General features: G+C 42.0%; 1 long non-coding RNA gene across 1 annotated transcript; it reads right to left on the reverse strand.

Moving 5' to 3' along the window:
* Positions 1 to 1,890: 1,890 nt before the first annotated feature.
* Positions 1,891 to 3,072, reverse strand: LOC124650006. The gene is made up of 3 exons (XR_006986852.1): positions 2,575 to 3,072; positions 2,358 to 2,475; positions 1,891 to 2,121 (listed from the first exon to the last, which is right to left on the reverse strand). It is a non-coding gene; the product is annotated as an uncharacterized LOC124650006 (long non-coding RNA).
* Between the last annotated feature and the right edge of the window lie 12,511 nt (positions 3,073 to 15,583).

A 15,583-nucleotide genomic window follows, 5' to 3' on the forward strand; every position in this document is an offset into this window, starting at 1 on the left:
CTGATAATTCTGCTGGTGAGAAACAGTCAATAGTCGCCTAATGTTGGATGACCGTGGCAGCACAAATTAAGAGCAGATGAAACACATGTATGCTACAGAAACTATAACAAAACAAATTCAATCAAGCCTCGTCGATGGAGACAATCTGGGACCTGAAGTAACTGCACTGGTCCGATAGCTGACAAGTGTCAGCATCATCATAATTAAAGTTGCATGTTCCAAAATGTTCTTTCAGGGAAACACCATTCTGAAATATCAACAAAGATCTGTACAGATTGCTCCCATTGTCCTACATCAACAATGATCTATCAAAAACATATATGCAGTAAAGTATTACATGAAAATACAACATAACATGCTATTCTAAATACATGACATGCAAATATATATGAGATTCTGAACATAACATCGAAGGAAATTCTACCAAACATGCACCTGGAAACATTCCTTTTTTCATTACCATCACTAAAACCTGACGGTAGGCATTCACGCTTCTTGCCTCAGCTGGTAAATAGGCACGTGCAACACATGTCTTTGTTAAAATCAAGACAAAGACACACTAAAATACGAAACATCCAAAAAAAAGACATGGCTAATAATAATGTGGAAGGATATTTTCAGAACATGCATGGTTCTGCATACAACCACCACACTCCGCAATGATTGTTGGATAAGTTATGCTTTGATTGAAAAAAAATAGTTACAACAATGCCCAGATCCTATAAATTAGCTTGCAAAACATAAATCTCGAACCTTGTCTCAAACAACCACATCGTAGGGGAAGGAACTTGCAAAACAAAATGAAAGCTGGCAACTCCATGGGCTTAGATAAGTACATGGCCAAACTGTAATCATTCCGCAAACACGATTACAAGTAAATGATTGTACCAGGAGTAGCACAATTTCAGTTTATTAGGAGCAGAAATCCATCATTTAATGAATAATAGCGATTTATTGCATGCATGATTGAGAGGGGGTCTCTCCGAACTCTGCACTTGTTCTCATGTCAAAGCACTACAAGAACTGGGAGATATTTTCGGAGATCAAAAGCACACACATCTACATCCTTTATAAATGAATACTGTAAAATGCACATGCCTGCTCCCAAGAACGACCACAACAAAAGTACTGATTGATATAACAAAGTGAGAAAATGTTCATGCTTAACATTCCAGGTGATAGTGAAAAATGTTAATGCTCTTGGGGTGAGATGATTAACCCACCAAACTCCTCTTGGCTGAACAAGTAAAACACTCACCACCTTCTCATGCTTTGCGGAGTGCAGATGAACCGACAGTTGCAAGTAAAACCAAATGGCTCTGTTTATTTATCACCACTTCCAAATTTTTTATTCTCCATCAAATATGATGGTGTAAACATCTAAATTAGTGCCTCATCAAACTCTAAATACAATCATGGTCCAGATAAAAATCTAGAAGTATAGCCTTGCATCCAATCTACTTCAGAATCATTATCTAAAGTTGAGGCCTGACATTTCGGGGGTTGGCGAGATGAGGAATATATATTTTCGTCATCCCTAGATTTAAATTAATTCCACTGTTTCTGTCATTGTTTCTACTTGGAAGAGTAGAAGCTTCAACATTGGAGGAAGTAGCTAAGCCAACTTAAAAGTTGCAATTATGATGTACGGGTCAAAATGTAGTAACAAATATTATAGCAGAAAAAAGGCCATAAAATTATAAATCACAATATCCATATCAATTCATGGTACAAAAGGAATAAACGGACTGTAACTTATTTCTCTACAACTCTGATCAACATGAAACTAATATTCTGTCAGGTGAAACCATAGATCTTCCTTTTTGTACCTATATATATATATATATATATATACTCCGTACAAAAATCTTGTTCTACATGAAAATATAGGAGTGCTTGCGAATTTTGATTTATCAGTTGCATAACTCATTCTAACCATTATGTAGGCTTACCAAAATTGGTGTTACAGAAACCCATTGGCTCTCATTTACCCAAGACAAATTGACATTGCTATAGAAGAGACTAATTCGGGAGCTCTCCATGTATCTGACCCGTTCATGAAAGCAAAGAAATCCATTCCTAAGAGAGCATAGACATATATCCCTGATTACGAACATAATCCTGCAAAGAAAAACCAAAAAGTGAGTAGGGGATGATTACAAACATAATTCCTTCTGTAGGCAAGGAGTTAACCCCAGGTTTCTGCTCAAATATAGTAGGAAATGATTTTCAGAAAACCACAATTTACTATCCCGATGCTGATTACATTTGTGAAACTTAAGTATATATCTCACCAGATCGTGGATAAATTATATGTATAGGTAAACACCCTCTCGATCTGTCTCTAAGATACTAACCTGCAGAGCAAGCTGTGATGTTTCACATTGAATTATTCATGTAATTTCTCCAACAGTATTTTAGATCTTGTAAACTCATTTCTTCATAGTATTTGAGATGAGTTGGTCAGTTGGATACCTGAAACGAATAAAAGCCAACAAATATGCATCAAACTCACAGACAAACTGCAAATATCGGACTGTTAACATTTTAGATGTTTCAGTTTCCAATTCTCACCAAATCTATATCTTCCGTGTGAAGAACTGTTAAAAAATGTGCACAATTGCAACCAATTTCAGGTACCCTCCATGTGTAGTGATGTTATCCCGCCGTGTTGTAGTAGCAATACGCCGTCGAGTTGGGTGAGGGGCGGTGGCGTCCTCGTGACTGGCAGGCCGGAGACGGCCTCCTGGAACACGGAGGCTTCCTGGAAAACAGCGTCGAACTGGATGAGGGGCGACGGCGTCCTCGTCCTCGTGAGGGGCAGGGTAGCGGCGACCTTCGGGAACATAGCGTCTTCCAGGAAAAGGGCGTCGTGGAACATAGCATCATGGAGGTCGGCAACTTGGAGGGTGGCCGCGCTTGTGAGGGGTGGACGAGGTCGAGCTACGTACTGTGGGTGGCATCGGGGACGGTGGGCGGCGATGGAACCCTAGCCGACGCTTGCGGATGAGAGAGGGAGAGCGTGGGGGAGCGACTCAGGGGAGATGGAGGAAATCTCGGTGGGGGGAGGAATTGTGGGGACTGGCCCACTTGTCGGCGCGTTCGGGAGATGTGGAGCGACCAAAAACTACCAAACGTATTGTAGATGGCAGAATAAGGAACCACTTTAGTCTTTTTAAGTAGTAGAGATAGTATGTTTCGCGGTGACTACCAAACTATAAACTTATCTAAACATTACGTATCTGAAATGATTGTATGATATTGACTAAAAGCGGTCATTTTGACAGGGACAAACACATTCTTCCAATGGTTAACTTATTTATGGTTTGTACATTGGATAACATGTTGTTTCAAACTCTCAAACCCATAAATATAAATGGAATTCATTAGAACTTTTCTACATGGTGTTTAGCAGCACAAAATATGTTTAGCTTTACATTATTTCCAAATTCTTCAAGGATATGTTAACACATTTCCGCAGCAACGCGCGGGGCATCATCTAGTATTTACTAATTGGAGGCACCATACAAGACACCATGTTAATCCACATCATCAAAATAATTAAGATCATTAGATCTAAAATTTATGGTTAAAATTAATTAAAGAGTTGTGATTTATGATGTAACGTAAAAGTCACCTTGACACGTTTGGTTTTTTTTTTGCTCTTTTTGGTACGTGAAAGATTGCGAGAAATTTAAAATACAGCTGGTACAAGGGCTAGACACAGTTTGGGTCATATACGCCGTCCAAGTAAACCGCTTCAATATTGCATCATGCGGCCCTAGAGTCTTATTTTTTTACACCTCAAATGAGCCGTCCCAAAACAATTTTCTTTTGTATAGAACGTGGTGGTTCCTAAGTATATTGCGTATGCATGCTTCTTAACAAAAAAGCCTTTAGAGAAATAACTAACCCTACAAATCTATCTAATTAAACAGCCCATAGGAATATGATTGGTTTACTACTCCTGGCGAATAGGTTTTGGAGAAACCTGATACGATACGTATGCTCCTATGGAAAAAAGACACTTCAAAGAACTAAGTGATCGTAGGTGTAATCGTGCAAATCCATGTAGCTAGCTTTGATACCTGCATCGACAGGCCAAAAAATATGATTAATTTATCCAGCCTAATAATTAGCGGTACATTGGAAAAAGATACTGAGTATGTGTGCTCTTATAAAAAAGTAAACATGCTAGCAAGAATCATAACACAAATTCAGAGATCAGTATGACGAGATGTTGATGTCCATCCCACGAATTCACGATCGGCATCCTAACACTGGGATTTTAGGAAGGAATGGCCATGGAGTTGGCTCGACAAGCTCCTCCTATGTCGCCGGATGTTGTTTTCATCCACGTCCGAATTATGCATATGCAAAGTAATAATTTTTTTTCGATAAAAGAAATATATTAATATCGAGAGACACCAATTACACCCTGCCTTTGCAACAAGGCAATACCCTAATGGTAGTTATCGATGCACGCAGCCAAAAAAGAAAAAAGAAAACTAAAAAATAAAAAGACCTGGTACGATAATGCGAAGTAATATTCATACCATCCAATTTATATACATGATCAACCAACGAGAAATTTTGATTGTGTTGTATATTTTTCTTTTAATTAACTGCTTCTACATGATGCATGGTTACAAGATGGGTGGATTACATATTATTTATTTGGGGATTGGAGAGTACAATTCTTTGCATATGAGATAATCAAATATATATAAATATTTAAGCTACATGCATTCATTATATATAGTCAACATGTAATGAAAAGCTTCGAATTTCTGAAAAAAAAGATACACAAGAACCAATCCCATATTTTTTTTGTAATTTTACCTGTGATTGTACAATTATGCAAAATAAATCTTGAAATTTTCATTGGTGATTTTATAGAGAAACTACTTATTGTTGACTATAAAATCACATAATTTTGGTAAGTAGTTATTTAAGAGATTATATTAATTTTCTACATGAAACCATGTAAAAGGGTGTTTAATAGCTATGTTCTATTCCATGAAGTAGATGAAATAAGGAATTTTTTTTATATCAAATAATATGCCTATGAATAAAAGATTGAGTACATAACACCTAGATGAAGTTGTAAAATCATATTTCTTACATAGTTCCTAAAAACGATGCTGCTTGCCACTATATGTCAATTTAATGTTGTGAAACAATTTATGGCTCAAAAAGAATATTTAAATCCATGCAATCCATAATAGATATACTGAAGGAATATAGCTCTTATGGTTCAATGCTAAAACCAAGAAAACGATTAGATACATGTCTATTAATATTCCATATAAAATAATTAATTTTTTCTGTTATTTGTAATTCGTGCAAATTTTTCGTGAAAGAAATAATAAAAGTGCTAGCGCGTGCGGATGCACGGGTTAATGAATAGTTTTACTAATTAGGACAGTGCATCTTAAATAACAGAATGCATCACTAAAATTACCTAAAAAGCATAATGGTACATAAAAAAATAACATGAGCAGGCATATACATAGTGCATCGACACAACGGGTATGGAATAATTAAAACCCCAACATTTCCAACTCTAATTAACCTCATTGCACTTGAGGAAGGCAAAAAACTTACCAATGAGTGGATGAGTTCTGAGAATATGTGACGGGCGCCGCCAACGAATGACAAGCCACAAAAGTAGCCGATGGTGTCACAGCACCTACCGGTGGCATGTTCGAGTGTATGGAAAGGCCGATGTGCTGCTACTGGGACTAGGAGGTATCATTGGAAAAAGGTGACCTCCTGGAGGTGGGGGCATCGGAGTCCACGACAACAAGGTCATTGTGTTGCTAGGAGGCATCGTCAGAGAGCATGGTGAACTCCTTCTACAGGGAGCTGTCATCGGAGTCCATGGCAAGCTTATCATGCTGCTGCTAGTAGGCATCATCGGAGAACTCGGTGACCTCCTGCTACAGTGGAAGGCGTTGGACTCCACGGAAATCTCGTCGTGCGGCTGCATATGCTGGATGTCCATGTCGGAGTCCACGGCATGTTCCTGTAGCTAGCTAGAGGAGTGGTCCCGCCACTCCCTTTTTTGGGATTTCAGATGTGGTAGAAAGAATGGAAAACTTGCGCGCAAATCGATCGATGTACAAGAAAAATAGCGGAAGAAGTTGATGGGAGACGAAATTATATACCGTGAAATGGCTTTTCCTCACTTATTGGGGACGAGTGACGAACATCAACAACAACTACGATAGGCGAGCAAAGCAACAAAAGCGACGAGCATCCAAAATTTTCATTATGAGGACTAAAGTGATATTTCACTTGTAAAAGGATTATTTCACAGAACTTTGAGGAGTAAAGTGGAAAATCCCATTTTGAAGTGTATGGACCAAGTCTCGCATCGTCACAACTTATTAACTGGTATTTTTCATATGCGTACACTCCCTCCGTCCCACGAAAGTTGTTTTAGATTTCTCAAAATTTAGATGTATTTCTCTAGACATTATTTAGTAGATACATCTAAATTTAAATAAATTAATACATCTTTTTACGGGGCAGAAGGTGTATATGACTTATTAGTATATAGTAAAAGAAGGTAAATTTACATAAGCTCTCACTTCACAAAAAGCTAGCTAGCGTGTTTCTTTCATGTACTCGTGCGCCGTATAAAGGACGCGTGCATGAATTCATGCCAAATCCGTTTGAAAACCCTTTCATCTTAGCATGGAGTCCTTATATGAGTTCAGTACGAGAGAATGGATTTTGTATAGTTTAGATAGAAATGCCAGAATACAAAAACTTGAACTGGCACTTCACTCGTGTAAAAGGGCAATATATCTTTCTGCCTCGCAGAAATATAGCTCCATTAAGGACTAAAGTGGAAAACTCCCGTATCAAAACGACTGAAGAAACTAACATCTTTTTCTAAAAATTGGCATTTTTTTGAGTTGGTATAGTTCATATGAATTCAGTTTAATAGAAACAAAGGGGAAAGTTACATTAACTCGCCACTTCTCATGAAAAGCTAGAATTTTTCGTTAACGGGGCGACCGATGGTTCAGTAGAAGAAGGCGAACTCCCTGATCTCCCTTGTCATTCGGAGCCTCTGGGTAGAGCGTAACTCCCACGTTTCAGCAGCTCGTCCACCAGATCAGCCATGAGTGGCAGCTCTGGACCTCTAGTCGCGGCCGTTTAGGTAGAACCCAGGGTGAGGAGTAGACGTTGTCATGTGTGGGGTGGTTCGGCCGGCTCCATCTGTGGCTGCCTGGCACGAGTGTTTCCCTTGTATTTGGACGATGTCCTTTCTCCTTCGAGCTTAATACCAAACATGCAGATCTCCGGCGCGTACTCGGAAAAAAAAACTAGTTCAGGAAACTCCAGTTGAACGTTTAAATTGCCAGCTGTAAGAAAAGCGGGGGTTTTCTGTTACCAGCTCTAGTATGGTCCTCCGGCATCCATTTTTGAACCACACTTTGCTATGTACATTCTTTCACCCATAGTTAGAGAGATAAAGAATACGTAAATAAATAATTGTAAAGAAATATAATTCCGAGATTATTTAGTCATCTAGCTTCATGGGAAACCCAATAATGGTGGCCGGAAAACTCTCAAGGATGCCAGTAAGGTCGATGCCTTGGATTGGATTGGATTGGATTGGAGTGACCATAGATTTAACATAATAATATCTTCTTTGATGGGGCAAAAGAAATGGTCACGTCCTCATGCAGGGATGTTCATGGACCATATGCATCGATTGATGCAGATGCTGAGGCTACCTCTTTTCGAGAAGAAAAATGCAGTTATTACCTCTAAAAAATGTGTTAGTTCTGCAACTGATGTAACTAGGGCACTGGTAGCGATGTTCTGCGATATTATGGAGGGGATCGATGGCGATAGCAAACATGTGGAAAAGAAGGGTTCCCCCCCCCCCCGCCAAAGGCTGCGTCCATGATTGATTGGTGTGCCCATAGCTGTTTACTAGTGATGATCTAACACCACATTTACGTGCTAGTGATGATCCTTTAGCACCGATGAATTTTTTTCTAGTATTGTCGGATTATTTACTATCCGTAGCAAAATATTATGTCACCAAACAGACCAGATGATGAAGAACAATACCCATTGCTCGTTCATCCACCAAATCAACCAAGAAACATGTAAATTCATGCACCACTGCCAAGTTCCCCGGAAGATCCGCATTGATGAAGTCGTTTGGGGGGTGGAAATAAAAATGTTTGACTCGAACTTTCTTTAAATTTTTTGTGTATATGTGGAGAACATAGAAATTGGACTACTTTTTAATGGAAGTTTGGTTTAACATCACAAAGGATTAATTTTACATCTACCATGGATAAAATTTGTGTGCCATACCGGATAGATGATGTGAGACATATCATGGATTTGTGTGACTTGCAATCCGAAACCACATGACATAAACCTCAACCGAACTTCTGGAAAGTTGATTTGGATAAGTACTGTGACTAAAAGACATATCAACCCTCGGAGGAAGATTGGTACTCATTAATGCAGTACTCACTAACATGGTGTTGTATATGATATCCTTCTTCATCTTGCTAAAAGGTGTGTTACACAAGCTCAACTATTATAGATCAAGATTTTTTTGGCAAGGGGATAGTGAAAAAAAAAAAAAATATCAACAGGTCAAGTGGTCTGTCGTATGCCGACCCAGAGATATGGGTGGGTTGGGGGTTCATGACCTTGAAGTCAAGAACTCGGCCTTGTTGGGTAAGTGGCTCTATAAGCTGCTAACAGAACATGGTGTATGGCAGACCATAATTAAATGAAAGTACATTGGCGAGAAAACATTATCCCAGATACATTGGAAACCGGGTGACTCGCATTTCTGGGCTGGTCTAATGGCAATGAAGAAATTTTTCTTCACATATGGTACTTTTAATATTAAGGATGGATCGCAGATTCGTTTCTGGGAGGATACGTGGCTAGGGAATAGGCCTCTCTCAGAACAATATCCAGTGTTATATAGCATTGTTCGTCGCAAAAGTGATACCATTGCATTAGTAATGGCAACCTCACCTCCAACAGTGACGTTTGGACGGGATTTAATCGGTCCGAGACTTCTGGCATGGAATACCTTACTTCTATGTTTGGTATCCATTCAATTGTCGGAAGGTCAGGATGAATTTCGTTGGAACTTACAACCCAATGGAAAGTTCTTTGTAAGTTCTTTGTACAATGCAATTATCCAACCTCAAATACCAGTCGATAAGAACAACAAAATTTGGAAGATGAAAATACCGCTCAAAATTAAGATTTTTGGCTGGTATTTGCGTCGAGGAGTTATCCTAACCAAAGACAATCTTGTGAAACGCAATTGGCATGGGAGTACGAAATGTGTTTTCTGTCATCACAATGAGACGATTAAACACATGTTCTTCCAATGTCGCTTTGCCAGGTCTATATGGTTATGCATCCAAGTAGCTTCTGATATGTATCCCCCAACTAGCGTGACCAATATCTTTGGTAATTGGCTTCATGGTATTGATCACAGATTTAGAACGCTTATTAGGGTGGGGGCGCTTGCCATTTTATGGTCGCTATGGCTATGTAGAAATGGCAAAGTTTTTAATGATAAGAATTGTTCTCTCTTGCAGGTTATCTACAGATGTACCGCTACTCTCCGTTCGTGGTCTGCGCTGCAAAAGATGGAGAATCGCGACCTCTTTACGGAGGTCTGTACACGGTTGGAGGACACGGCGAGGGATACTTTTTCCCTACATGGGTGGCAGCATAATCTACGGATTGGGCTTCCGCCTTCATCTTAGGCGTCTTACAGTTGCTCATGCTTTGATATGTAATTCGTCTTTATTGTAGAAAGGGATGCAACTCACAATGTATTGATTGGGTGCATATGGCGTTACATATATAGGCCACGTCCTCGACTATACAAGGAAGGAGGCGGGCCCAATAATAAATACAAAGATATGAATCGCTATACATAACTACAGAAGATACACATCCTGATATACAAGGATATGTATCTCAACATCCCCCCGCAGTCGAAGCGTTGCCTGGTCGAACGCATAGACTGGACCGGAACTCCTCAAATGACGCCGTAGGGAGACCCTTAGTCATGATATCCGCAAATTGTTGGGAGGTGGGCACATGAAGTACTCGAATGTGTCCAAGGGCCACTTGTTCCCGAACAAAGTGGATGTCCAACTCAATATGCTTGGTGCGGCGATGGTGGACCGGGTTTGCGGAGAGGTAGACGGCGGAGACGTTGTCGCAATAGACCACGGTGGCTTTGGCAACAGGACATGAGAGCTCAACGAGGAGTTGCCGCAGCCAAGAGACCTCGGCAACCGAGTTAGCAACAGCCCGGTACTCCGCTTCGGCGCTGGAGCGAGAGACCGTGGGTTGTCGCTTAGACGACCAGGAGATGAGCGAAGGTCCGAAGTAGACGCAGTAGCCAGACGTGGAGCGACGCGTGTTGGGGCAGCCTGCCCAATTGGCGTCCGAGTAGGCAACGATGTCCGTGGCAGTGGAGGCGTGGAGGGAGAGGCCGAAGTCCATGGTGCCATGAATGTAGCGGAGGATCCGCTTGACCGCAGCCCAATGAGGATCCCGCGGAGCATGCATGTGAAGGCACACCTGCCGGACAGCATACCGCAGCTCGGGGTGGGTCAAGGTGAGGTACCGCAGGGCACCGACGATGGAGCGATAAAGTGACGCGTCCGTGGCCAACGAACCATCCGTGGCAGAGAGCTTGGACTTCGTGTCGACAGGCGTAGCCGCGGGTTTGCAATTAAGCATACCGGCACGGTCCAGGAGCTCGTGGGCGTACTTGCGCTGATGAAGGAAGAAGCCGTCGGTGCGACGTACGACCTCGATGCCGAGGAAGTAGTGCAGGGGCCCCAAGTCCTTGAGGGCAAACTGAGCGCGAAGACGCGGTGGTGGTGCCATTGTTGTACACAAACAACGAGGCATCGGAGCGGGTGGAGCGGAAGCCGAGTTGGTGAAGAAACGCTGCGATGCGGTGGTACCAGACGCGTGGGGCCTGCTTGAGCCCGTATAACGAGCGCGAGAGCAGGCACACATGGTCGGGGTGGGTGCTGTCGATGAAACCCGTGGGCTGCTGGCAGAAGACCTGCTCCTCGAGATGGCCATGAAGGAAGGCGTTGGAGACATCCATCTGGTGCACGGGCCACGCGTGGGAGACCGCGAGCTGAAGGACGGTGCGGATCGTCCCGGGCTTGACAACCGGGGCGAAGGTGTCGGTGAAGTCGACGCCGGCACGCTGGCGAAAGCCACGAACCACCCACCGCGCCTTGTGACGGTCGAGAGTACCGTCCGGATGGAACTTGTGCTTGAAGACCCACTTTCCGGTGATGATGTTGGCGTGAGGGGGTCGGGGAACAAGCGTCCATGTCTGGTTCCGCTGCAGGGCGTCGAACTCGTCCTGCATGGCCGCAAGCCACTGCGGGTCGCGAAGAGCAACCCGGGCAGAGGCGGGCAGGGGCGATGGCGTGGAAGGTGAAGGCGCGGAAGTCGACGCGGTGCAGACGTACTCGTCCGAGGGGTACCGCGTGCTCGGGACGCGAATCCCTGCACGAGCGCTGATACGCGTACAGCACGCGTCCGTTGGGAACCCCAAGAGGAAGGTGTGATGCGTACAGCGGCAAGTTTTCCCTCAGTATGAAACCAAGGTTTATCGAACCAGTAGGAGCCAAGAAGCACGTTGAAGGTTGATGGCGGCGAGATGTAGTGCGGCGCAACACCAGAGATTCCGGCGCCAACGTGGAACCTACACAACACAAACCAAGTACTTTGCCCCAACGAAACAGTGAGGTTGTCAATCTCACCGGCTTGCTGTAACAAAGGATTAGATGTATAGTGTGGATGATGATTGTTTGCAGAGAACAGTAGAACAATTGCAGTAGATTGTATTTCAGATGTAAAGAATAGACCGGGGTCCACAGTTCACTAGAGGTGTCTCTCCCATAAGATAAATAGCATGTTGGGTGAACAAATTACAGTTGGGCAATTGACAAATAGAGAGGGCATGACCATGCACATACATGATATGATGAGTATTGTGAGATTTAATTGGGCATTACGACAAAGTACATAGACCGCTATCAAGCATGCATCTATGCCTAAAAAGTCCACCTTCAGGTTATCATCCGAACCCCTTCCAGTATTAAGTTGCAAACAACAGACAATTGCATTAAGTATGGTGCGTAATGTAATCAATAACTACATCCTCGGACATAGCATCAATGTTTTATCCCTAGTGGAAACAAGTACATCCATAACCTTAGAGGTTTCTGTCACTCCCCAGATTCACGGAGACATGAACCCACTATCGAGCATAAATACCCCTCTTGGAGTTACTAGCAAAAACTTGGCCGAGCCTCTACTAATAACGAGAGAGCATGCAAGATCATAAACAACACATAGATATAAATTGATAATCAACATAACATAGTATTCTCTATCCATCGGATCCCAACAAACACAACATATAGCATTACAGATAGATGATCTTGATCATGTTCGGCAGCTCACAAGATTCGACAATGAAGCATAATGAGGAGAAGACAACCATCTAGCTACTGCTATGGACCCATAGTCCAGGGGTAGACTACTCACTCATCACTCCGGAGGCGACCATGGCGGTGTAGAGTCCTCCGGGAGATGAATCCCCTCTCCGGCAGGGTGCCGGAGGCGATCTCCCGAATCCCCCGAGATGGGATTGGCGGCGGCGGCGTCTCCGGAAGGTTTTTCGTATCGTGGCTCTCGGTACCGGGGGTTTCGCGACGAAGGCTATTTGTAGGCGGAAGGGCAGGTCGGGGGCCACACGAGGGGCCCACACCATAGGTCGGCGCGGCCGGGGCTTGGGCCGCGCCGCCCGGCGTGTCGTCGCCTCGTGGCCCCACTTCGTTGACTCTTCGGTCTTCCGGAAGCTTCGTGTGAAAATAGGCCCCCGGGCGTTGATTTCGTCCAATTCCGAGAATATTTCCTTACTAGGATTTCGAAACCAAAAACAGCAGAAAACGAGCAATCGGCTCTTCGGCATCTCGTTAATAGGTTAGTGCCGGAAAATGCATAAATATGACATAAAGTATGCATAAAACATGTAGATATCATCAATAATGTGGCATGGAACATAAGAAATTATCGATACGTCGGAGACGTATCAGCATCCCCAAGCTTAGTTTCCGCTCGTCCCGATCGAGTAAACGATAACAAAGATAATTTCGGAGTGACATGCCATCATAACCTTGATCATACTATTGTAAGCATATGTAATGAATGCAGCGATCAAAACAATGTAAATGACATGAGTAAACAAATGAATCATATAGCAAAGACTTTTCATGAATAGTACTTCAAGACAAGCATCAATAAGTCTTGCATAAGAGTTAACTCATAAAGCAATAATTCAAAGTAAAGGCATTGAAGCAACACAAAGGAAGATGAAGTTTCAGCGGTTGCTTTCAACTTATAACATGTATATCTCATGGATATTGTCAATGCAAAGTAATATAACAAGTGCAATATGCAAGTATGTAGGAATCAATGCACAGTTCACACAAGTGTTTGCTTCTTGAGGTGGAGAGAGATAGGTGAACTGACTCAACATAAAAGTAAAAGAAAGGTCCTTCAAAGAGGAAACCATCGATTGCTATATTTGTGCTAGAGCTTTGATTTTGAAAACAAGAAACAATTTTGTCAACGGTAGTAATAAAGCATATGTGTTATGTAAATTATATCTTACAAGTTGCAAGCCTCATGCATAGTATACTAATAGTGCTCGCACCTTGTCCTAATTAGCTTGGATTACCGGGATTATCGCAATGCACATGTTTTAACCAAGTGTCACAAAGGGGTACCTCTATGCCGCATGTACAAAGGTCTAAGGAGAAAGCTCGCATTGGATTTCTCGCTATTGATTATTCTCAACTTAGACATCCATACCGGGACAACATAGACAACAGATAATGGTCTCCTCTTTAATGCATAAGCATGTAGCAACAATTAATGTTCTCATATGAGATTGAGGATATATGTCCAAAACTGAAACTTCCACCATGAATCATGGCTTTAGTTAGCGGCCCAATGTTCTTCTCTAATAATATGCATGCTCTAACCATTAAGTGGTAAATCTCCCTTACTTCAGACAAGACGAACATGCATAGTAACTCACATGATATTCAACAAAGAGTAGTTGATGGCGTCCCCAGGAACATGGTTATCGCACAACAAGCAACTTAATAAGAGATAAAGTGCATAAGTACATATCCAATACCACAATAGTTTTTAGGCTATTTGTCCCATGAGCTATGTATTGTAAAGGTAGAGGATAGAAATTTAAAGGTAGCACTCAAGAAATTTACTTTGGAGTGGCGGAGAAATACCATGTAGTAGGTAGGTATGGTGGACACAAATGGCATAGTGGTTGGCTCAAGGATTTTGGATGTATGAGAAGTATTCCCTCTCGATACAAGGTTTAGGCTAGCAAGGCTATTTGAAACAAACACAAGGATGAAGCGGTGCAGCAAAACTCACATAAAAGACATATTGTAAACATTATAAGACTCTACACCGTCTTCCTTGTTGTTCAAACTCAATACTAGAAATTATCTAGACCTTAGAGAGACCAAATATGCAAACCAAATTTTAGCATGCTCTATGTATTTCTTCATTAATAGGTGCAAAGTATATGATGCAAGAGCTTAAACATGAGCACAACAATTGCCAAGTATCACATTATCCAAGACATTTTAGCAATTACTACATGTATCATTTTCCAATTCCAACCATATAACAATTTAACGAAGAAGAAACTTCGCCATGAATATTATGAGTAAAGCCTAAGGACATATTTGTCCCTATGCAACAGCGGAGCGTGCCTCTCTCCCACACAATGAATGCTAGGATCCATTTTATTCAAACAAAACAAAAACAAAAACAAACCGACGCTCCAAGCAAAGTACATAAGATGTGACGGAATAAAAATATAGTTTCAGGGGAGGAACCTGATAATGTTGTCGATGAAGAAGGGGATGCCTTGGGCATCCCCAAGCTTAGACGCTTGAGTCTTCTTGATATATGCAGGGGTGAACCACCGGGGCATCCCCAAGCTTAGAGCTTTCACTCTCCTTGATCATGTTGTATCATCTCCCTCTCTTGATCCTTGAAAACTTCCTCCACACCAAACTCAAAACAACTCATTAGAGGGTTAGTGCACAATCAAAATATACATGTTCAGAGGTGACATAATCATTCTTAACACTTCTGTACATTGCACAAAGCTTCTGAAAGTCAATGGAATCGAAATATCCATCGAGCATAGCAAAACAGGCAATGCGAAATAAAAGGCAGAATCTGTCAAAATAGAACAGTTCGTAAAGACGAATTTTATTGAGGCACCAGACTTGCTCAAATGAAAATGCTCAAATTTAATTAAAGTTGCGTACATATCTGAGGATCACTCACGTAAATTGGCATAATTTTCTGAGTTACCTACAGAGAATTAGGCCCAGATTCATGACAGCAAAGAAATCTGTTTCTGCGCAGTAATCCAAATCTAGTATGAACCTTACTATCAACGACTTTA

Source organism: Lolium rigidum, chromosome 4 (genome assembly GCF_022539505.1).
Source record: "Lolium rigidum isolate FL_2022 chromosome 4, APGP_CSIRO_Lrig_0.1, whole genome shotgun sequence".
In the NCBI taxonomy this organism is placed as follows: Eukaryota; Viridiplantae; Streptophyta; class Magnoliopsida; order Poales; family Poaceae; genus Lolium; species Lolium rigidum.